The sequence below is a fragment of the Mustela putorius genome, unplaced genomic scaffold (genome assembly GCF_011764305.1).
Source record: "Mustela putorius furo isolate JIRA1106 unplaced genomic scaffold, ASM1176430v1.1 tig00537227_pilon_pilon_pilon, whole genome shotgun sequence".
In the NCBI taxonomy this organism is placed as follows: Eukaryota; Metazoa; Chordata; class Mammalia; order Carnivora; family Mustelidae; genus Mustela; species Mustela putorius.
This window is the reverse complement of record NW_025422368.1, coordinates 35,408,400-35,432,856: the sequence shown is the minus strand read 5'-3', so window position 1 is coordinate 35,432,856 and position 24,457 is coordinate 35,408,400. Positions and strand designations below refer to the sequence as shown.

General features: G+C 37.6%; 1 protein-coding gene across 14 annotated transcripts in view; it reads right to left on the bottom strand.

Annotated features, from left to right (window-relative positions):
- The window catches only part of DUSP16 (dual specificity phosphatase 16), a 78,331-nt gene that overhangs the window by 50,809 nt on the left and 3,065 nt on the right, over positions 1-24,457 (bottom strand). For 4 of the 14 annotated variants that reach the window (XM_045073393.1, XM_045073391.1, XM_045073398.1 and 1 more), the window contains exon 2: positions 20,505-20,633. The exons of 3 other annotated variants lie outside the window; for them this stretch is intronic. The gene's annotated coding sequence lies outside the window, so the exon portion shown is untranslated. Of the gene's footprint in view, positions 1-8,556; positions 9,115-9,149; positions 9,221-20,504; positions 20,634-21,392; positions 21,510-24,457 lie in introns of those variants that run through there. 7 more of the 14 variants (XM_045073394.1, XM_045073399.1, XM_045073400.1 and 4 more) reach the window with 3 other exon arrangements.

Here is a 24,457-nt window from a genome sequence, read left to right as displayed (position 1 = left end):
CTATTATAAGGGGCATGGCCACTGCTCCAGACCGCTCCACAGACTCAGGTGCGCAATCAACCCTGAATATCTTGTATCTGTCACCGTAAAATAAACAGTTTTATTTCAGAGGCGAGAGAGAAGCGTTCTCCAGTTGAGTATTTCACACATGGCTATACTTAGATGACTAACCTAGGATCCTCCGCTCTCATCAGCTCTCAAGTGCCCACCTGCTGATCTAGAAGCCACAGGTAAAACCCTCTCTAAACCTCAGAGGAGGACACAAATTCTCAATTTTTCCACACCAGACTGCTCAGAAAATCAACAAGATCTGAACTGTCATCTAGTGCTCAGACTTTTACTGGAGCAGGTAAGCTCTGCACATGTGGACAAAGTGGCCTTCGCCCCAAATCGGACTGCCGCCTGCGCCCGCAGCGTCCCCATGCTGCCGTTCTCTCTGTACCGCTGGCCTCAGGGGCCACTAGTTCTCTTCTCGGCTGAGCCCAAGCCCATCCCAAGGACCTTCAAAGAGAAGAAAAGGTAGAGTGGAAAACTAAGTATCTACAGGTCCCTATTCAGCTCCCAGTTCTATTAGCTCATATTTTAAAAATGATTTCCCAAACAATTTGAATAGCAAAATAAATAGTAATAGATAATAATCCACAGAGTTAAATAAATACCCATGAGTCAAAAAAAAAAGATTTCCTGAAAACAATTGCTGAAGAATGAAAGAGGATGGTGTTCCTAATGGCTCTCTGGGTCTTTTTTTTTTCTTAAGGTTTTTCTGTCGCCTTTCGGGTGGTACTACATTCTGGTTTGACGTCAGCCAGGTTCAGGCATGCCATGGACAACAGGTAAGCAGGGGACACTCTCCTATTGAAGCCTCAATTTCCTGCTCTGAAAAATACCTGTGTCTGTATTGGTTTAAGTTGAATTAACCTAGGTTTCTAAAACAATATGGAGTACCGTGGAGGAAAGAAAACAGAATGGATAATACTTAGCTGAAAAATGACATCTGCGCAAATATAAAAGGACAACGTGCTAGCAGGTGTATGGCAAGTCAAAGAAGAAGGATTTTGAAAACAGGAAAACAGGAACATGAACTACCAGAGAGAAGAAGGAAGAAAATTCTAAATGAAGAATACGCATGAGCAAAAGTAGAGGGACAGGGGTGCCTGGGTGGCTCAGTGGGTTAAGCCTCTGCCTTCAGCTCAGGTCATGATCTCAGGGTCCTGGGATTGAGCCCTGCATCTCTGTTCAGTAGGGAGCCTGCTTTCCCCACTCTTTCTCTGCCTGCCTCTCTGTCTACTTGTGGTCTTTCTCTCTCTCTCTCTGTCAAATAAATGAATAAAATCTTAAAAAAAAAAAAAAAAAGTAGAGGCATATACTGTGCAGATTTCCCCGGCTAGAGCACAGATGGTAACAGCAAGTAACAGAACTAGTTGGTAAAGCAAAGGGGCCAGTTGGTATGGGTTCCTGAAACTCTAAAGCCACCTAAGCCACTGTGAGCTTTATGAACAGAACATGAGAACATTGCTGGAAGAATTCCACCGGTAATTTTCTATGATTGAAATAAGGAGAAAAGGAAAGCAAGGAGACTGACTAGTTACAACCTACACAGTTTTCATTGTCTAAGGTCAGGCTTTGCTAGAGTGGGGACTATAAAATCTGACAGGAAAGGAAAGAGCCAAGGAACTGGTGATGGTCTGAATCCAAGACAGTACACCTGGCACAAGATATACTCTTATTAAATAACTGACTTCCTGCCTGAAGCTGCCCATGAAAATGGGTGTTTAGGCTACATTACCAAGTTTTTCTACAATATAAACATCCAGAAATCTCTCAATACCCTGTTCTGTCCCTGTTTCCAATGAACCAATATCAACCAAAAGGAGCAGTATGTACACGTTCAAGTTTTACTAGTTAGATCACTGTTCATAAAACAGAAGATTAGTCCTGTTAAAAGGCCAAAATAAGCAAAGCAGAATGCAAACAGAGGTAATGCTGAATGTTGCCATTATGGGTGACTTCCTCCTACATATTTTTCAGTAATTTCTAACATTTCATTTTATACAAACACAAACACACACACATATATGCACATATAAAAGATGTATTATCTCGGGGCGCCTGGGTGGCTCAGTGAGTTAAGCCTCTGCCTTCAGCTCAGGTCATGGTCTCAGTGTCCTGGGATCGAGCCCCACATCCGGCTTTCTGCTCAGCAGGGAGCCTGCTTCCTCCTTTCTCTCTGCCTGCCTCTCTGCCTATTCATGATCTCTCTCTGTGTGTCAAATAAATAAATAAAATCTTTAAAAAAAAAAAAAAAGATGTATTATCTTTGCAACAAAAAAATCTAAGGCATATATATTTTTTAATCACTGGTAACTCATGTCATGCTCATGTTGTTCAAAGGAAGAAAGTAATTATTTTGTATGAATCATTAATCAAAGTTTTTTTTTTAATTTTATTTATTTGACAGAAAGAGAGAGGGAACACAAGCAGGGGGAGTGGGAGAGGGTTGAAGGCAGACGCTTAACGACTTGAGCCACCCAGGCATTGCCAAAGTAAGTTTTAACACAGAATCATGGGATTCATCCAACAGTGACTTAACAGTGTGGAAAAAAAATTAGAAATTTTTTAAAATTTAGAGGATTGGATGCCCCTTCGGCTCAAGTCATGATCCCAGGGTCTTGGGATCAACTCCCAAATCGGGTTCCCTGCTCAGCAGGGAGCCTGCTTCTCCCCGTCCCACTCCCCTTGCTTGTGTTCCCTCTCTCGCTGTGTCTCTGTCAAGTTAATAAATAAAATAGTTAAATTTAAAAAATGAATTACAGGGCGCCTGGGTGGCTCAGTGGGTTAAGCCACTGCCTTCGGCTCAGGTCATGATCTCAGGGTCCTGGGATCGAGTCCCACATTGGGCTCTCTGCTCAGCAGGGGCCTGCTTCCCTTCCTCTCTCTCTGCCTGCCTCTCTGCCTACTTGTGATCTCTCTCTGTCAAATAAATAAATAAAATTCTTAAAAAAAAAATGAATTACATATCACGATGACAGTCCTGCTTCAAGGTGTGAAACATTCATTTGTATTCCATACAAAGCAATATAAATATATACAATTTAGTACAGGGCAATGTCCCTTTTCCAAAAATGACCTGCAGTATCAAAGACCATATAATCAAAATTAAAAATGAAAGCACAATCATTACAAATAAAATAAGTTTGCCGCAAGTGAAGTTTAGTATAAAGCAGACCACAGTATTGTCCATTAAGAACTCAGACTAAAATACCAAAATACCTAGTTTCACTATCATACAGAAGGTAGTCCATGGCACAGACCCCAACAATAATGCTTACAAGGATCCAGTGTTTTCTCTCTCTGCACAGATTCTCAACTAGGTACAAAAGAAACCTACCACCATTTGCTATCAATATAGTTAAGCATCACAGAACACTAACAATCAGACTAAAAGCCCCTCTAAGCAAAATACAAAAGTTCAGTTTTTTTCTCTTGCAAATAGTGTTTGTCCTTCTGAATTCTGGGGTTGTGGAACACAGCTAAAATTTAAAACTCAAGGAAGAAAAATAGTTTAGTGGAATAGATGTGTTCATTTATTGACCACCTACTACATTTAATTTCCTATAGAGCAACTTCTCAGTTTCATCGAACTCCAAGGATCATTTAAGGAATTTGATTTAAAATATGATAGAATGATCACCCAGGCTCCGTCCCTGGAGACAGATACTCAAGGTCTCAAGTGGAGACTGTGACATTTAATAAATGTCCCAGAAGATTCTTCAGATCAGGCAAGTTTGAAAAACACGGCCCTAACAATACAGATGGTTCTCCTAATGTTCACACTCAATCAGTTGTCAAGACCTACTGATTCTCCGTCTCTCTCTCAACTGGAGGACAAAAGGTACGAAAGCTGTGTTTGAACTGAAAATGGCAATGGGAATTGCCAATAATGGGAGGAACAGGATATCATCCTGAGAGAATTTAAGTCTCAATGCTGCAGCGGGCATTCCATTCACTCCCAGTGCATGCCTTCTGATGGGTCAATAATATCCCTTTTATAAAATGTTAAGTACTTGCCCAAAGTCACACAATTCGTTATGTTGGAACAGAAACCAGAGCTCCTACAGAGTAGTGTTTTCCACAACCCTATAGGGTTTTGGAACATTTTGCAAATTTTAATAGGCTCCTGAAAGGCAAAGAAAGCAACAGATTTCAAAATATGAGGAAAAAAACACACCCTTTTAAACACCTGGGATGTGTGGCTGTGAGGAGAGATGGCCTCACCACTATTTGCAGAGAAATACCAGATGACGGGCACCTGTGACTCTTGATCTCAAGGTTGTGGGTCTGAACCACCCGCTGGGTTTAGAGATTATTTAAAAATGAAATATTTTGAAAAAAAGAAGAAATAGCCATGTAAGAAGTAGCAAACAAAATGATGAGACAACAAGCCCCATAGAACATTCATGAAGAATAAGGAACTCTGAAAGCAGAAGCTTGTTTGCTTCACTGGATGACCATAAAAACACAGTGATTATGCAGAAGAATTGTATTTTATAAATTGTAACACTTGCTAAAAAGAAAATAACTCAATACAGGATTAGTGGAGGAGCATTCTGGCTAACAGTAGTTCTGAACCTTGGCTGCACATTAAAATCACCTGGGGAACTCTTAAATAGCCTCAGGTATCTCAGACCAATAAGTCAGAATCTCTGGGAAGTGGGACCCAGGCATCAGTATTTTTTACACAAGTAGGTAGAGGTAGATTCTTTACTGCCTCCCAAGGAAGGGTCTCAAAAGACAGGTCATTTGGAAGGCAGAGTTTAAGGAGAAAAGAAATTGGGTGACACACATTATACTGAAATCCATCTCACATCTTGAAGTGTGTATGTTCTAATAACTGCTCAAAGTCTGGGATTCTGAACATATCAGGTCACAGATCAAGTTCTCAATGTCATAGCTTCTATAATTTCAAAAATAATGACAGACCACAACTCACTTATGACACCCAACAAAAGTCCACAAGGATATGTTGGGGCAAAGAACCCTGTTCTGGCTTAATAAAACAGTTTATGGTCGAAGCAATCTAGTTTCCAATCTTTCTTCACTGTTTTTCAGATGTATCAAGAAAAGATTTTTCAAGGTTGAAAGGAGACAAGACAGAGTTCAGTGTTCACCTGTGAATGAATATGAGTTAAATCAGTATCTCCACCCAGGAATTTCCCATTACTAAGGGCAAATCACAGGGCATACAATCTTTTGTAATCCCTCCCTCTGATCCAATCCTGTAAAACTTCATTTGATAAGCTGATGATGGAAACCAAGATTTGGGCCGCCAGCCAAACATCCCTATTACATCAAATAAAGGACATCCCCACCCTCCTCAGGGGTGTGCCAGCAGTTACTTTAAAAAAAAAAAAAAAAAGGAAAGGAAAAAGAAATGGTAGCATTCAACCAGATTCAAAAGTTTTTATTCAAATATCCCTTATTAACACACAACAGAAGAAACACCATACTTCAAAGTGCTCATTCGACTCACTCCCTCGAGCACTGGGTCTAACTTGTGGCTCATTCACTTATATAACAGTTCTGAACATCTGGTTTATGCAAGCCTTTTTGTCCAGGCATCTTTGAATGACACAATACCATAGAAAAATAGTTGGCACACCAGATACCTATCAAGTTCTGTATACCTATCAAGTTCTCCCACCAAGAGTGGGAGAAGAGAAAGGTTTTCTAGTGGTGATGTCTGAAAGTCAATAAGGAGATGATAAATCTCACCAACCTATATTTACTCTGGGTGCTCTCCTATCCCAACTCCCCAGGGTGCTCTATAATCTCTCTGTATTCACAAATCACTTCTGGCCAAGAGAAATTTGGAGGGAGTGAGGACATGACTAGCCAGCACACTCTTACAAACTCTGGAGGCAACTTCTTTTCATCTGGACCCCGAGGCTGGCTGCTTCCAGGAGGCGGGCAGTTTGCAGCACTGACTTAGCAGAGGGAAAGGGTAGGGGAGAGGGCAGACAGATCCTCTTCCTTCAGGTCCCAGGTACACGCAGCCCCCTGCCCCAACACAAATACAAACACGAAGAGAAGCGTGAAAGGAAAGGACTGCTTTACAACTCTGACAGTTTTCTGACAAGATTACACTGACATTTCTGCCCATCAGCATCTCCTACAAAGCACAAGCAGGAAAAGTAAAAGTGGAAGTCTTAGTAAAATTAGTCCCTCTTACTGGAAGGTCCAATAAGGTAGGCAAAGCTCTAAGTGTTCAACAGCTAGATAACCTGGAATAGTTGTAGACAGAAGTTAGCTGCCTCAACGTCATGATCCTCAAAATTTTTAGTCAATAGACCACTTCAGAACGACAAAACTAACACGTCTTCCCAACAACTGTGTTTGATTACTCATGACCCATTACAAACCCTGACAGGAAACAATGACCAAGAAAGTTCTGCTGACTGCTATAACATACAAAGCCTAGATCAGAATTTAGATAAGACAGTATTGAAAACAGGCACAAAAACCTTTACAAGAATGTTCCCAACAGCATTTATACGACAAACGGCTATGCAAAACATGGTATATATCCACATGACGGAGCACTATTCAGCCATAAAAAGGAATGAATATTAATACCTGCTATGACATAGACAAGTTTTGAAAACACTACCCTAAGAAAGAAGCCAGACATAAAAGGCTACGTATTACATGAATCCGTATACATTAAACGATTAAACGCCCAGAATAGGCAAATTTAGAGAGACAGAAAGATCAGTGGTTGCCAGAGGCTGCCTGGGCTGGTGGGGGTTACAGGGGAATGACAGCTAATGTGTCCAGCGTTTGGGGGAATGAAGAGGTTCTGGAGTTAGATAGTTGTGATGCTTGCATCGTTCCATGAGTATATTAAAAAAACACTGATCTTGGGCGCCTGGGTGGCTCAGTGGGTTAGGCCGCTGCCTTCGGCTCAGGTCATGATCTCAGGGTCCTGGGATCGAGTCCCGCATCGGGCTCTCTGCTCAGCAGGGAGCCTGTTTCCTCCTCTCTCTCTCTCTGCCTGCCTCTCTGCCTACTTGTGATCTCTCTCTGTCAAATAAATAAATAAAATATTTAAAAAAAAAAAAAAAAACACTGATCTTTTACTTTAAAAAATGAATTTTATAGTTGTGAATTAGATCTCAATTTTTTTTTAAGGGTAAATGTATGGTATGTGAATGGATATCCCAATAAAGTTGTTATTTAAAAAAAAGACAAAGAAAGGCCAAGGAATTATACCAAATAAAAGAAAATTTAAAAGATACATGACAAGTAAATACAGGAATATCTGATCTTCAACTGGATCCTGTACTAGAAGGAAAAAATGCTGTGAAGAATCTTGCTGAATCAACTGAAAAGACTAGAATACAAATGATAGAAAGAACAGGGTATTACATCAACATTAGATTTACTGGAGTTGACAGCTCTGCTGGTTCTTTGGAGACCCACTGAAGTGGTTGGGGATAAACGGCCATGATGTGTCAACTTATTCTCAAGTGGAAAAAAATATATCATGTATATACATCAAAAGAGAGAAGGTGATAAAGCAAAGGGAACAAACTGTTAATAGTAAACATTGATTTTTTTCTTCTCTGCATGTTTAAGATTATTTCCAAAAAAGTTTAAAAATACATGCTTTAAGATACAAGAATTCTACTTCCAATAATTTGTCCCATGTAATATTTGCCCAAGTATATTCTATGTGCAATACTGTTCACTGAAAAACATGTTTCTAACTGTAAAAAGTCTGAAACAGAAATAATCTCAATGCCAGTGAATAAATGGGCTAAATATATTATTATGTCAATGTAGTAATATTCCTTATGACTGTTTTCTAAAAAGAAAGATGTCTGTATGGATGGATATAGAATGGTTTCCACAAATACATTAATTTTTTTTTAATTGAAGTATAGTTAACATACAAGGTTATATTATGTTCAAGTGCACAATAGGATTTGACAATTCTGTGTATTACTCAGTACTTACCATAAGAAGTGTAGTCACCATCTTTCACCATACATTATTAAGATATTATTGATTCTATTCCCTATGCTGTACTTTTCATCCTTGTGACTTATTTCAAAAACGTATTTTGTTTAACAAAAACCAACAAAACAACAGGGACGTTGGAAGAACGGGGTTCTCCCCTAATAACAAAAGCAATTAAAGCCTTAGCAGCTCAGGCATGTGTTGATTTCGTTAGGAAAGAATTTAAAACTGTTCTCTGTATGTATTAAGAAGTTATTTATTTATCTGTAGATAGGAATAATTTTCTCTCCTCCAACACTGATCATATAAAGTTTCCTAGTGAAAAAATAATGCAATCTTGATGCCATTCTCTCCTAGTTACCTCAAAATCTCTCTTAATAGCTGAAAAGATACCTCATCAAGCAAGGTATACACATGCTTATGTATACTTAAGCAAAGAAGGTATAAAAACGCTTATTCAAATAAGCATATGAAAAGACGCTCAATGCCATATCAGGAAAATGCAAATTAAAACAAAAATGAGATACCTCTACACACCTCTTAGAACGGCCAAAATAAGGAACACTGACAGCACCAAATGCTGGCAAGGATGTGGAGCAACAGAACTCCCATTCACTGCTGCTAGGAATGCAAAATGGTACAGCCACTTTGGAAGACAGTTTCGCAGTTTCTTCTAAAATTGAACATACTCTTCGATCCAGCAATCACATTCCTTGGTATTTTCCAAAAATAGAGAATATGTCCACACAAAAACCTGCCCATGGATGTTTATAGCAGCTTTATTCAGCTTGAAAGCAACCAAGAAGTCTTCAGTAGTAGGTGAATGGATAAACCAACTCTGGTACATACATAAAATGGAATACTAGTGGTAAAAAGAAGTTATCATGCTACGGAAAGCCATGGGGAAAACTTAGATGCGTATCACTAGGCAAAAGAAGGCAATGTGAGGTCTATGCACTGTATGATCCCAGGTCTATGGCATTCCGGAGAAGGCTAAACTGTGAGGGCAGTAAAAAGGCTGCAGGCGCTTGTGGGGAGGGAGAGCAGGATGAATCAGTGGCACACAGATGATTTCTAGGGCAATGAAACTGTTCTGTAGGATACTGTAACGGTAAGTAAATGTCACTTACACATTTGTGAAAACCCACAGGATGTACAGCACAAGAAGTGAATCCTAGTGTCAACTCTGGGCTTTAGTAAACTATAATAATAAAAAAGAAAAAATCTCTTAATAAACTTTTTAAAAATCAAATACAACATGTATACTAAAAAGCAAACAAATATGAATGTACAACCAAAGAACTCTTTTTGGGGGGTTTTTTGGTTTTTTTTTTTTTTTAAAGATTTTATTTATTTATTTGAAAGAGAGAGAGAGATCACAAGTAGCAGAGAGAGGCAGAGAGAGAGGAAGGGAAGCAGGCTCCCTGACTAGCAGAGAGCCTAATGTGGGGCTCGATCCCAGGACCCTGGGATCATGCCCTGAGCCGAAGGCAGAAGCTTTAACCCAATGAGCCACCCAGGTGCCCCAAAAGAACTCTTAACAAAGTTAGCGTATTCATGTTAACTAGCTCCCTGATCAAGGAACAGAAGAATACAAAAGTTGGCCTCATCTACTGTCCCATCAAATAATCTCCTTCCCTATAAAGATCACTGCTATCCCTCCTTCTTACACCACAGATTCGTTTTGCCTCTTTTTGCCTGTCTAAACTCTTCTTCTCAACACTGTATTTGAGTCCATGTCATAAATAGCAATAGTTTTTCCTGGTCACTGCTATACAGTATACCTATCCATTCTACCGACACCTAGGCTGTTTCCAGTTTGGAGCTGTTACAAATGGTACTATTAACATTCTTGTAGGTGACTTCTGGTGAGCAGAAGGACACATTTCTGCTGGGTATGCACCTAAGTGGATTTACTGGATCGGAGGTATGATGAATAGGAACAGCTTTACTATAATACTACCAAATTTCCAAAGTAGTTATACCAATTAACAATTCTACCACCAGTGTTCGAGAATACTAGTTGCTCTAAATCTTTGTTCATACTTGATATTTTCAAGTTTTTGTTGTTGTTGTTTGCTTTTAAATTTTAGTTATCCAGGTCAGCGTCTAGCGGTAATTCGCCGTGGTTTTATTCAGCATTCTTTGATGACTAATACATTGACCGTCTCTGAGAACTTTCACATTTATATCTACAATTGATCTGAAATCTATTTTTATGTATGATATGAAGTAGGTGTCAAAACTGTATTTTTCTGATATGGACAGGCTATGCAATTGACCCAGGATCATTTACTCAAAAGATTTTTCTTTCCACACCGCTGTTTAATGCCACCTTAATTATAAATTAAGTGTGTGTGTGTGTGTATGTGTGTGTATGCACACATAAATATACATACTTACATATATTTACTGCATACACACACATATACTTTTATGGGTCTGTTCTGGTCTCTATCCACTGACCTGTTAATTCCACAATTCCACACTGCACATCCAATAGCGTAAATCCTATAATTTTGTTTCTCTTTGATATTATTACCTTGACTATTCTTGCTGTGTTTCCATATAAATTTTAGAACTAGTTTATGTAATGATTTTAGACATCTTTCACTGGATTTATTTAGTTCCAAGTATTTGAATTTTTTGATGATACTATAAATGTCATCTTTTTAGAACTTCATCTTCTAGTAATTACCATTATACAGAAATACATATTTTGTATATAGATGTGGTATCCAGGAGTATTACTGAACTTACCTTTAACAAAGTATTATTTTTAACTTACATGAATTAAAATTTATATTTTCTGGTGTACAGTTCTAGGAGTCTTGACCAAAGGTAACCATTCCTACAACCATGATACAGAACAGTTCCATCACTCCCCAAAAATTCCCTCATGCCACTCCTTTGTAATCAATTCCTTCCCCAACCCTCAAAGCCTGGCAATCACTTGTTCTCCATACCTACAGTTTTGCCCTTCTAGAATAGGACTCTACTTGAATCACAGAGTGTATAACTTTTTGAGAATGGTTTCTTTTTTCCTGTGTTTTGGCATACATCGATAGTTTGTAGGGATGTACCATACTTCATATATTCATTCACCAGTTGTAGGAAATTTGGGTTCTTTCTAGTTATTGGTGATTACACAAAAGCTGCATAAGCATTTGAATACAAGTCTATGCAAAGACATAAGTTTGCGTTTTTAAGTAAATACCTAAGAGTAAGGCTGGTGAGTCATATGAGAAGTGTACACTTCTCTTTATAAGACACTGCCAAACTATTTTCCAAAGCAATGGTACCATTTTGCACTCCCACCAGCAACACATGAAAATTCTGTTTGCTCTCCATCCTCATCAGAACTTGGTATCATATTTAGGAAATACCCATTTTTGTTTGTAAAGAGCTTTGTATCATGAACAGATATTAGGTTTTCACAAACATTTCACCTGAATACACTGAGATAGTCATATGACTTTTCTATTTTTACAGGTAATGTGGTGAATTATATTGATTTTTAATACTATCAAAATACTTATGTATATATTTCCTATTTAATTAGAGGAAGCTTGCTTATTATCATACAAATCACGATCGAATTTTAAGTTACTCTGATAAAAAGGTACATGGACAATGAAGTCTAATGCTATTCTAAAAGCTACTACCTAGCTAAAATTGTTGGATCACTTCAGTCACATTTCCTTGCAAATCTTTCTCGAAGAAATACAAAACAGGTAAGAGAAATGGTGACCAAATCAGTCTTAGAGCAGTATGTACCACTCTAATGTTTAAAATGTGGATTCTGGGGGCACCTTGGTGGCTCAGTGGGTTAAGCCTCTGCTTTCAGCTCAGGTCATGATCTCAAGGTCCTGGAATCGAGCCTCACATTGGGCTCTCGGGGTCTCTGCTGGGCAGGAATCCTGCTTCTCCCTCTCTCTCTGCCCACCTCTCTGCCAACTTGTGAACTCTCTGTCAAATGAATAAATAAAATCTTAAAAAAAAAATGTGGATTCTGAAGCATCTAAAAGGGAAGAGAACTTCTATTACAAATGATAAATTATAGTATAAAAATGTTATTTTTCCCATGCAACATAAATAAATGGATAAATAATGAAAACATCTCATAGCTGTATATATATTATAAATTTATGAAATGTTATCATTTGGAGCGGAAATCTTATATCCTTTTGGTAACGATGACATTAACAAATTCTGGCCTACTAATTACCAACCTTAAGTTAGTTTTATCTTTTCATTTTACCTGTTCTCTGGGGGTTGTGTTTTTTTACAACCTAATGATCAACCATAATCAGAGAGCTGGGTAATGAGAAGCCCCACAGGGCCTAAATATTCTTTTGCAATGAAACTGTCACAATGTTATCGAATATACTTTCAATTCTTGAGTTCTGTCAGTCTAGGTTAAGAATGACCTAGGGTGGCTCTGCACATTTGGGTAGCTTTCCATACTGTCCACACTGTCGCTCTCTAAGTTACCTTAGTCTTCTGCATTACCTCCCCTGTTCACAAACTCAGCTCTATTCAGTATCTTGGCAAAAGAAGAGATGGGTAATGTTCCATCAAGACCTGAAAACAGGGGCACCTGGTTGGCTCAGTGGGTTAAAGCCTCTGCCTTCGGCTCAGGTCATGATCCCAGGGTCCTAGGATCAAGCCCGCATCAGTCTCCCTGCTCTGTGGGGAGCCTGCTCTCCCCCGCCCCCTCTGTCTGCTCTCTGCCTTCTTGTGATCTCTGTCAAAAAAATAAATAAAATCTTAAAAAAAAAAAAAAAAAAACCTGACAACATACCAGAAAGCAACGCAGATGCCATGGATAGCCAAGCATAAAGGTAATGCCGGACTGGAGGTCTTGAGTTCTATTGCAAGCATTACAAACTCCTCCTTCTTTCTGGGTCACCATGCACACTCCTCACCCATTTGTATTTGGCTTACTGGATTTTCCTTCTTGCTCTTACTACCTCGTAGAGTGCTATTAGCCTTAGAGCATTCTAAAGTCCCAGCACCATATGGTGATAACATGTAACTCCATATAACTAAGATGAGCTCACAGAAGACTGGTCACCTGCCAACTAGTATCCACAAGATGCAAAAAATTGAAAATATCAAGCACTGAAATCTACAAGTAATTCTAAGCATATTATAGCACAGCCCACAGTATCCTTCAACCTCAACCACCATAATCCTATTACTTCTTTTAACTACTACCATACTACCATTATGAAGTCACAAAGAATAAACAAATCAGTTGGGTAATTCTCTAAAGCTGGCATTTAACCCCAAAAAAGCTGGTTTTACAGAAATAAAAATTCACTGAACTTGGAATGGGTGTTCTGTTTGCTCTGTGAATTTAAAACAACAAATACGCTGTCCAATGAACTTTGGCTTCTATTTCCTCATGTGAGTAGGTTTTTAAAAAACAACAATTGCCATATATCTCCAGGGCAAAGTACAACATACCCACTGAAGGACTGTGTAGAATAGTAGTTAAAGAACTAATCTTTAGGCTCAGGGTTTGAGGGTCACACCACCAGTATAAAGAGCAAAAGGAGTAAAGTTTGTAAAAGTTAATAAACTAAAGATCTGACAAAGCTTTTGTGGAGTGCTTCTTACTAATCATCAACAAAGACTTCTCACTCTAGGGGTATTACTGAGGATGGAAAGAAATGTTAGCTGCTTGAGGTCAGGTGGTAAAAGGCAATACTCTCAAAACTAAGAATTTTAACACCTCAGTTATCATCTTGTCTATCCCCATGGTTTCATAGGTAATGAGGAAGAAGAGCTGGAGAATGAGTCTGAGGCCGCAGATTCTCTTTGGAATACAAAGCCCTCAACTAAGCAAGCTGTACTGGTAACAGCTAGAGATGGGAGAGGCTACTCCGCAGTTCCTATGCTCCACTCTTTCCATTTTTATATCCCTGTGTGATCACACCTGATCTGAGAAGTTCTAAGTTGCCAATCCATATTTTAAAAACAAAATGGCATTTTATTTAAAAAAAAAATCAAATAACACAATTAAAAACGGGCGAAGGACTTAAACATTTCTCCAGAGAGCATATACAAATGGCCAACAAGTACATAAAAGATGCTCAGAACCTTATGCACTCTTGGTGGGATTATAAAATGATGCAACCATTACGCAAAACAGCACAGCAGCTCCTCAAAAAAAAAAAAAAAAAACAGAACTACTAAATGATACAACAATCAACTTGTGGATATATATCTAATGGAACTGAAAGCAGGGTCTCTAAGAGAGAATTGTACGCCCACATGTTCATAGCAGCATTATTTATAATGACTAAAAGCAACTCAAATGTCCATCAACAGATGAATAAATAAAGCGTGGCTATACTTAAAATGATAATACAATATTAAGCAGCTTTCAAAAGGAAGGAAATCTTGTCATAGGCCACAACAGGGATGAAACCTGAAGACATTATGCTAAGCAAAATGAGTCACAAAAAGACAAACACTATAGGATTCCTCTTACATGAAGTATCTAAAATAATCAAAATCATAGAAACAGACTATAGAATGGTTACCAGGGGCTGGGGCCAGGGAGAAATGGGGATTCGCTGGTTAATGAGCAAAGAGTTTCAGATCTGCAAGATGAAAAAAATTCTAAAGATAGGTTTTACAACAAAGAGAACATACTTAACACTACTAGTTAAATTGGCATTTTATGTTGTTTTGACCACAATAGGAAAAAAGAAAAAAAAAAAAAGAATAGATCTCTCACTTTTTCTTGCTGTGTCCCTCTCTACCTTTCACATTCTAAGGAAGCCAAGAAGTGTCCCAGGACACAGTCTTTCTCTCCCCAGATCCACTGTGTCTGCGATCACAGAAGGGAAGGAGAAATGGCCAGGAGAGGACCTCAAGCGGACTGGCCTCCACTTCTGTGACTTTATCCCTCAGCCTAGGAAAGTGGAAACTGGTATGTTGGACCCCCAGTTGAAGAATGCCCAGGGAGAAGAATAAGGAGTCTTTTATGGTGATTTGTTTAAATTACGAAGAGTGGAAAATAAAGAGATGGTGCCAAATGCAAACTCCTTGTTGACTAAGTACATGCTATATTGCCTTGCATTCCTTCTAATACCTCACTCTTACAAATCACTCAGTAAATACTCGTTCACACTGATAACAATGACATATTGATGACTATTGGCAAAAAGAATGGATCTTCTTTCCAAAAAAAAAGCCTACCAGACTCAGAAGCCAAAGTGCTTATTTTGAATGAATGAATGAATGAAGGGTCACTTCCATAGTAAAAAATCTCCAATGATTTCATAATTTTTACTAAAAACTTGTATAAAACTACTTTTTCCTGGCAAGTGAATACCACACTGGCTAACATTTGTACTTGGAAATTCCCCCACCATCCCAAAAAATACTGTATGTCTTTAAACTAACACCATTCATTACATTCTATAATGAGACAGCCAATGACAGCATCTAAGATCCTTCAACGCAGGTCATTCATCTGCCAGGGAAAAAAACACTTGAGTTTGTCTTTCAGTTGGACTGTAGACAAGAGAAGAAGGGGTTTTCCGCTGTACATGATTTTTATTGTTGGTTATAAAATCAAACTTCCTGAATATTTACATTAACAAGGCTCTTAGTCACTCACATAAGGAAAAATGAAAACAATTGCTTTAATTACATACTTAAGAGGGATTCGGGAAGGGAAAAAGTTTCTGATATTTGGATATTATATGGTAATGAAATCAGATGCCCTAAGCTACCCTTAAGCTGTTTAAAGCAACTATTAAATGTGTATACATACATGCATTTTGTTCTTAAAAATACACCCCAAGCGTAGGTGCCTTTGGTCCCTTAAATGCCACAGTTAACAATGTTAATCTCCAGGGTCTCCCAATACTGATAAACCACAAATAAAATGCAGTGGGATCGTTCTGTAAGATTTTTGTTGGATAGAAGATGAAAACTTTTTAGGTTAACATTTTAACAGCCTCTTTTATAAGCGGTGTAATTGCTCTGCAATTTGCTAGAGTTGGGAATAGGATTTTCAACTCACTGTATGTCCAAATTCATATAATCTTGACAGAGTTTTATATGAGGAAGCAGACCACTGCTCTCGCTGAAACACAAGTAGAATCCCATTTAAAGGCACTTGAAACCTCAAAGGTTCTACCTCATTCAAGTAGAATTTAGTTGCCACAATGCATGAAGGGAACCACTTTTCTTTAGTTGTCCTTTAATTTTATCCAAGACAAATATGTGGTGCAATAATATTAACAAACAAGAACAAACGCCCAACGAGCAAAAGGGGATGTTCTACCAGGTTTCTAACCATAGCATTTACAATTAAGCCTCCTGGTAGGATAACTTGCATTTTCTTGGGACACTGCATGAGAGTGTTCTGAATATAGACTACACAAAGTGGAAATTTGGGGCAGAATATAAGTAACTGCCCAAAAATCAAAACCTCATTTTAGCTTTAACCCTAGACTATCAAGATCTTTATTAAAGATACTACTCAGCTAACAATGTGACTAGGAAACATTTTCCTATCTTCTCTTTAATCTTATCCACTTTTTTGTTAAATATTCTTACAGTACATGTAATTAAGAGGTGACACGATTGTATTTCTCCTGAATAGGTAATAGAGACCAATTTAATTATTGTACAGTACCTCAACTATATATCTATTAAAATGTCATCAACAGGAAAATCATAAAGGAAAAAAACACGATTTAGAATCATATTTGTGGGGCGCCTGGGTGGCTCAGGGGTTAAAGCTTCTGCCTTTGGCTCAGGTCATGATCCCAGGGTCCTGGGATTGAGTCCCACATCTGCCTGCCTCTCTGCCTACTTGTGATCTCTGTCTATCAAATAAATAAATAAAATCTTTAAAAAAAAAAATTTTTTTAAATCATATTTGTTCTTCATCACTGACTTTGATCCTCCTTCCCATCTCAAATCCTTTTTGTGACCAGTACCGCATATACAAACTGATAAACGATATCTATTGGAACTAAATTCTTTTGTCTCATGTTAGTAAAAACTAAAGTATTACAATTTCACTCTTGAATCTGCAGTCCCAAAGCTGGCCCGCTCAATATTTTCATATACTGATGCTCCCAGCCAAACCTGAGGGACTTATCGGCACTACACCAAACTCATGGCGTTGCTATCTTCTCCTACTACAATGGACTACAGTAGGTTATAAAAATAAAATTTAAATGTTGGTAAGACACTAAGAGTCAGACTACCCAGTGCAGTGATTTAAATAGTTACTTTAACCACATTCTGATGGAAATCTTTCAAATATACGGTCATCTCCATGACTCCTGCTGCACCCAGCTCTGAACTTCCCGGGGCCCCATTCTCCCTGCACCCAGCACACAGGAGAACTCACTTCACCCCCCAGTCCTCTCTGCCCTCCAGGGCTTATCTCTCCACTCTGTCCACAGCCCAGTCCTGCCTGCCGCTGTTCCCATGATCACCACTCACTCTCGTTTCATAATTTCTTCTTTCTAACCTTATTTGTCTTCTGTCCTTCCTCAGTTTCCTAAGGGGGGAAAAAAGGTCAATGGCCTCCCTGGTTGGAAGGAACAAACAAGTGCCGTGAGCACCCATTCTCCTCTCAATTATAAAAATATCTCTTCTATTGCCATTCAAGAGGAAAATGAGCAAGTACTTCTAATTTTAAGCACAGATCTAAATGAGTATGAACAGATATGTATGTATGTGCATACATGTGGGCTTTTTGCTTTTCTAGTTTAAAAAAAGAAAAACAGGGAGAACAAATGCTCATTTTTTTTGTTCAGTTGCAGAGTGCTTTTTACCAGCTCCTGCCTTCTGTATATCCTTTATCCAACCACTTTCTGATATTATATGACCTTCCACCCATTATGGTCTCTGGGTCACATGGTTCATTGCACACACTAGGATATTTCCTTCTTCCCGATAAATTAGTCAGTTAAGATGGGAACATTACTTAATTTATATAGATGTCTATGTCAGATTTCTCTAAACATATGTTAGGACATGGTGCTAGTCTATATCAGCATTACAGAAGTATGACCCAGGGACGGCGGGTAGGAGGTCCCTGAGAGCCTTTCAGGGGATCCACACTGGCAAAACTATGTTTAGTACTATGAAGATGTTATCTGCCTTTATTGCTCTCATTCTCTCACGAATGTACAAGAGCAAATCTAGAGGATACATGGTGTGTGATAATGTATCACGCTGACAACTAGCAAAACTAGTTTATTTTAGAAAAAGAACTAGTGTTTTTTAGAATTTTCTAAGGCAGTCAGTTTAAGGCATAAATATATACATTTTCAGAAATAAGTTGTGTTCTCAGTACTTCCAAGTTCCTAGCAAAAGCAATCTTTGCTAATATCTGCTATAATCTCCACAACTTCATTATCATCCAATAAATTCACTTAGTATTTAAAGGAAAAGAAATCAAATGTTTTAAACACTGAGAAGACGAGCTCTTTAAAAGCAAAAGACTTTACATATTAGAAATAAGCCACTGAGGCATTATCCAGGGTAAATAACCACACTGCACTGGTTGGAACAGTGCACACAACAGCTGAGAAACTGATGAAGCTTGGTATGGTTAACACTGCTGAATGTCTGCTGGATGGAAAGTCTGTAAAAGAAATCACAGCAGTGCCACTTAGAAATGATGCAGTAGCTCATCAAATTGTTATGAGTACTTACATGAGTTAGAAGTTAGTATCTTGCCTTAAGGACTGTATTTTGGCTTTATAAGTAGAAAAATCCATAGACACGGGTAGACTTACTGTTTTGTTTTCACTATTCCAGTATCCACGCCAACTAATCAAAGTAGGTCTTCTTTTATGTGAATGGTTGCAACAAATAAGAATGCTATTGAATTACTCAAAGTGTTAAGTAACTTTTTTGAGTGTCATGATTTATCCTGAAAGAACTATGTTGATATCTGCTCTGATGGTACAAAAGCAAAGATGAGCAAAAGTGCTGATGCTTTAGCGTGAATCAAGGCAGAAGTATGAAACTGTACTTGTAATAAGCATATTCTTCACTGCATCAGTCATTAAAAAAAAAAAGCCAGTTTCACTTCACAATGTCCTCGATAAAACATTAAGAGTTATTAATTTTATTTCACCTCTCTCTTGAGAACTTGGTCTATTTCATATTCTGTGTGAGGAAATGGGAGGTACACAAAAAACACTCGTGCTGCATATTTAATAGCAGTCTTAAGGAAAATAACTTATACAATTATTGGAGTTAAAAGCCAAACTGTATACTTTTTTCATAAAATACCATTTTTGCTTAAAAGAATGACTGGCAGACAACACTTATTCAGACTGAGGTATTTGGCAGGCATTTTTTCTAAAATGAATAAAGTGAGCCTGACATTTCAAGGAAAAAACTGACAATATCTGTTGCCGATGATAAAATCTGAGCTTTCAAGAAAAGATTAGAATTTTGGAAAACTTGAACTCAACAGCAAAATCTTGACCACTTCCCAATTCTCAAAAGCATTTTGAGGAGAACAGTCACATTAATGAATGTGATTTGTTAAATATTGTGTAATCAAATGTGTCAACATTTGAAAGATCTGTATAACTCAGTAAACCATTATTTTTCAAATAACCAACATACGATGTTACAAAATTACACACAGGTCAAAGATCCATTCAAAGTTCAAGATGGACCAATAGGATTTTAATGTTACAGAATATTAAAAAAAAATCACTGGTATGGTTTCAGATTCAACACTGCAACTAACTTTTAAGGATCTACCACTTGATGAGTTTTGATGTGACAAAGGATACTCAATTATGAACGCCATTAAAATAGTCTACCCTTTTTCTACTGTGTATCTGTGTACAGAGAGCTATCCCCATATAATTCAAATCAAACTATCACAACAGATTGGAATACAAAAGCAGTTATGAAAATCCAACTGTTTTCTATTAAGCAACACAGTAAAGAAAGTGGCAAAATGCAAATGTCATACTTATCACTCTATTTTTTGCTTTGGGCTATCTTTTTCATGAAACTGTGTTAACTATATTAACCTTTAATGAGTTTTGTTTTGTTTTTTTTTTAAGATTTTATTTATTTGTCAGAGAAAGAGAGAGAGAGCACACAAAAACAGGCAGAGTCGCAAAGAGAAGCAGGGTCCCTGCCGAGCAAGGAGCCTGATGTGGGACACAATCCCAGGACCCTGGGATCGTGACCCCAGCCAAAGGCCGCGGTTTAACCGACTGAGCCACCCACGCGTCCCAAGTTTGCTATTTTTAAATGAATAAACATTTTAAATACTTCTCAGTGTTCATTTCTAATATGTTGAATGTTGATACAGTCCACATAAACAAAAGATCTTTGGGGTCCTTGATAATTTTTTAGGAGTACAAGGTATCCTGACACCAAAATGTTTCAAAACCAGTGATTTATAATAACACAAAAAAAGAGCACTTGTAAGAATGTATATATAATAAAATAAGCACCTGAAAATGAATCAGAAGATCTTGGCTCCAGGTCTAGCACCACTTCTTACTTGCTTTGGGATCTGGATAAATTACTTAGTCTAAGTTCTCAGTTTCCTCATCTGTAAAATGGATAACTCATATCTTGTTCTGAGGATAAAAGAAAAAATATGTCAAAGCAATTTATACACTACAAGTATATTATTATTACACGTCTCAAAGTTGAGTTTTAAATACATCTAATGACCAAATTTCTCCTTATTTTTAAAAATCCATTACTGAAAGCAGAACTTATAGAAAATGTGAAGGGGAGATTTTTGATTAGTCAATTAGCTCAAATGTCCAACCACAAAAGTTTATTGTATTAAATGTCTTCCTCTACAGTTATAATTGACAATGTATATTTCAAATATGAGTATTTCCAAATATAGATAAAAATACAGACAATAATAACATACCCCAATGTACCCATCACCTAGCTCCAACAATTATCAAAAATTTGCCAATAATGGGGCACCTGGGTGGTTCAGTTGGTTAAGCAGCTGCCTTCAGCTCAAGTCATGATCACAGGGGTCCTGAGACCGAACCCCACATCAGGCTCCCTGCTCAGCAGAAAGCCTGTTTTTCCCTCTCCCTCTGCCTGCCGCTCTGTCTACATGTGCTATTTCTCTGTCAGATAAATAAATAAAATCTTTTATAAAAATTTTGCTGATATTGTTTTATTTGCTTCCCATTTGTGTGTATGTTTGTGCCTATCCTGAAATACATATATTAGAGTGCATTTCATTTTGCCTATAAATACTTCCATATGTTTCTTTAGCAGATGAGAATTTTGTAACATAATCACAATACCATTAACATAAATAAAAACTTAATGGTTATAATTCTTATATATCATCCAATACATACTTCATGTTTCCTGAGTGTCTCCAGAAAAAAAGTCTTGATAGTTTTTAGTTGGTTCGTATCATCAAAAAAATCATTTACCAGTTCATTTTCAAGTGAACACAAGATTTTAAGCTAAAGCTAGGAAGGAAAAGGAAATAATATCATGCTTTATATACCATGTCCAATCTACAAAACAAAGTCAACAACTATCTTCCTGAGGAATGTGCTTCTCTCCCAACCAAACAACAAACAAAAATAACCAAAGAAACCCACTATAAAATAGGCCAGACTAGCAACACTTCAGTGTTCTGAGAGGTGACCAGAAGACACAGCTCAGTTACTCAGGAAGAAAGAGCTGATAGGAGACGATCACCCACCACTTTGGAAAAGATGAGGTCAGGTCTGCCACAGCACCAGGACAAGCTGAAGCTGGGGTCAGGGTCCAGGTTCTCGGTGAGCAACACTGCTCAAACAAGTCAGGTGGCCAAGACTATAAGGCAACCCCTTGCAGGTTTCAACTCAAAGCTCAAAAAACAATGCTCTAAGCTAGAGATGTAATGGAACACATGGTCAAAAGTGACAGTTTTGAGAATTTATTCAATTTGTTCAGCAAACATTTATCAAAAGACGACTCTACTAGGCACCACCCACGATATGAGTGGTATATTTATACAATGCAAACAATAAGCAGCATATAGCTCTCTACACATGTCTTTCCCCATTGATTTTAAGGGGAAGAATGGAAATTATTTAATATTAATGACCTTGTCATTTACCATTACAATTTATAGTGCATCTTTTCTCTGTCACCTGTAGTCTGACCCACCCCTCATGCAGTCACTAAAACAAATCTGAGTTCTATTGTCCTTCTCACACACACCAGACCCCTAGCGTCTATATCTACAAATTCTTCTCTGAATATTTAGTTTAGAAGGAGATCAAGATAATGCTAAAGAATTTCCCACCTCCTCTGAAAACTGTTTTCTTTTCCATATGATTATCCCAAGTATGTCAGAATGAATCATAGAAGCATATGTAATATACAAGTAATATAAATCCTTTTTAGAATCCTTTACCTCAATTTCACGTATAGATCTTTTCATTTAAAACGTATTTCTTACCAGAATGTTTGAGAAGTACTTCATAAATGTGTCTAAAAACATTTAATAGTCACTAAGAAAATTTGGTTGACACGATGAAGAACATCTTCTCAACAGTAACAAAACCTAGTGGTCAGATAGCTACAGTGAGTCCAGACTTCCCCATTTCGGAACCGATATTTTGCTTCAAATTTCTACTATTTGTAGAAAAACAGTATAGGGGTGTCTGGGTGGCTCAGTTAGTTAAGTGTCTGCCTTGGGCTCAGATCATGACCCCAAGGGAATCAGCCCCAGATCCGGATCTCTGCTTAGTGGGGAGTCTGCTTCTCCCTCTCCCTCTCCCTCTGTGCTCTAATAAATAAATATTTGTATCATTTACATTCATTAGACTATTATACACAAAATAAAGTAAGTGGGACCCTAACTAGCTCTCTATAATTTCCTTGACCCTACCCATTATCTTCATTAGACATCTCATTTGTCATCAGATTTTCCATGTAGGTTACTTGTTTACTATCCCTCCGTCTTCTCTCACTAGAATGTAAGGCCCATAAGGACAAAAACTTTATTTTCCACTGTATGCCCCGTTCCTAGAACAGTGCCTAGATACAGTAAAGGCTCCAAATAAATTTGCTGAATGAAGAGATGATAAATGACCTTCCCCCACTTCCTTTCCTCCATACACATTAACCATCCTTTATGGTCAAGGTCAAATTCTGTTATCTCTATGAAGATTAACTCACCATTACCTCCCCCAATGCTCCAATCTTTATCTCCCTTATTTATACCATGAATTTGGCCATTACCAGCTGTCCAATAATTTTTATTTTTACAAATGTACATACTTTGCTTAAAATTCTTAAAATCCTCCTCTCCTTATTAAAGTCATGAGTCCATGTCTCCAGCTTTTGGTATCCACTTCGGTATATATAAATAGCATATCATTAATAAATGTTTCACTTGACCGATTTGTATCTATAGTTAATCTAGAAATCAATTTAGTCAATAGTTCCAACTTTCTATAACCTATCCCTCTCTTTCTAATAACTCAGTTGAAACTGGAGTGGGTCTCTACTTTATATTTGGCAATTTCCAGTTCTACATTCTCATATAACTTATGCTCATAATTTACTTTAACCATCCCTTCTCCCAAGATTAAACTTTTTGTCATGAAAAATCTCGTGACTTTTTGATAATACCTACAATGTGGTATCTAATCCCAGTCAAGGAAGAGAAGTTTCATTACCCCCTTCTTGTTGCTGAAGTACTGAAGAGTACTTTTTTCCCCTTTATCCCTTTTTTCTTTCATGCCAAGAGGTATCCCATTTCCTTCTTTATTGATCATACCCCTGGCAAGCTTTTATTTCTTTATACCTGTCCAAAGTAATCTGCCTTAAAGCCTTCCTTTTGAGCCACTTCTGTATTTATTTGATTAAGTTTCAGACTCTCTCAGTGTATGAGAATGGCCTATTCTTAAAGCCTGGGCTTGCTTCTTTAAATACAGCCAATCTTTATGAACCTCATCCCTTCACATGGCCAACCCTTGATCATCTGAGGTAATGGAATATCCAAAAATACGAGATTATCCACAACACAAGAAAATTTTTAAAAAATTGACATCTGGCTTTGAAATATATCACGTGGCTTTGGGCAACACTTTCTTAATTATGTTTTTGCTTAAGACAACATTAGTAATATTTTCTGTCATGATGGTGGATATCTGTCTTGGTTTTGATTTTGATGCAATTTTTAAAAAGCCAATCAAGCATCAACTGTGGTTTTTCCTACGGAGTCTTTTAACTAGTTTTTTTTTTTTTTCTTCAATCTGTTGAAGTCTGTCATAAAATCTGGTTTCTGTTTGCCCTGATTTCTTTCCTCCCTTTTCTTGGAATTCTGATCCAAATCAACTTACTCTATATTAATTTACTTCAACTTAAAATAGCATTTGCTTGAGAATGCAAAGCATTTTAGAAACAATTAAATGTT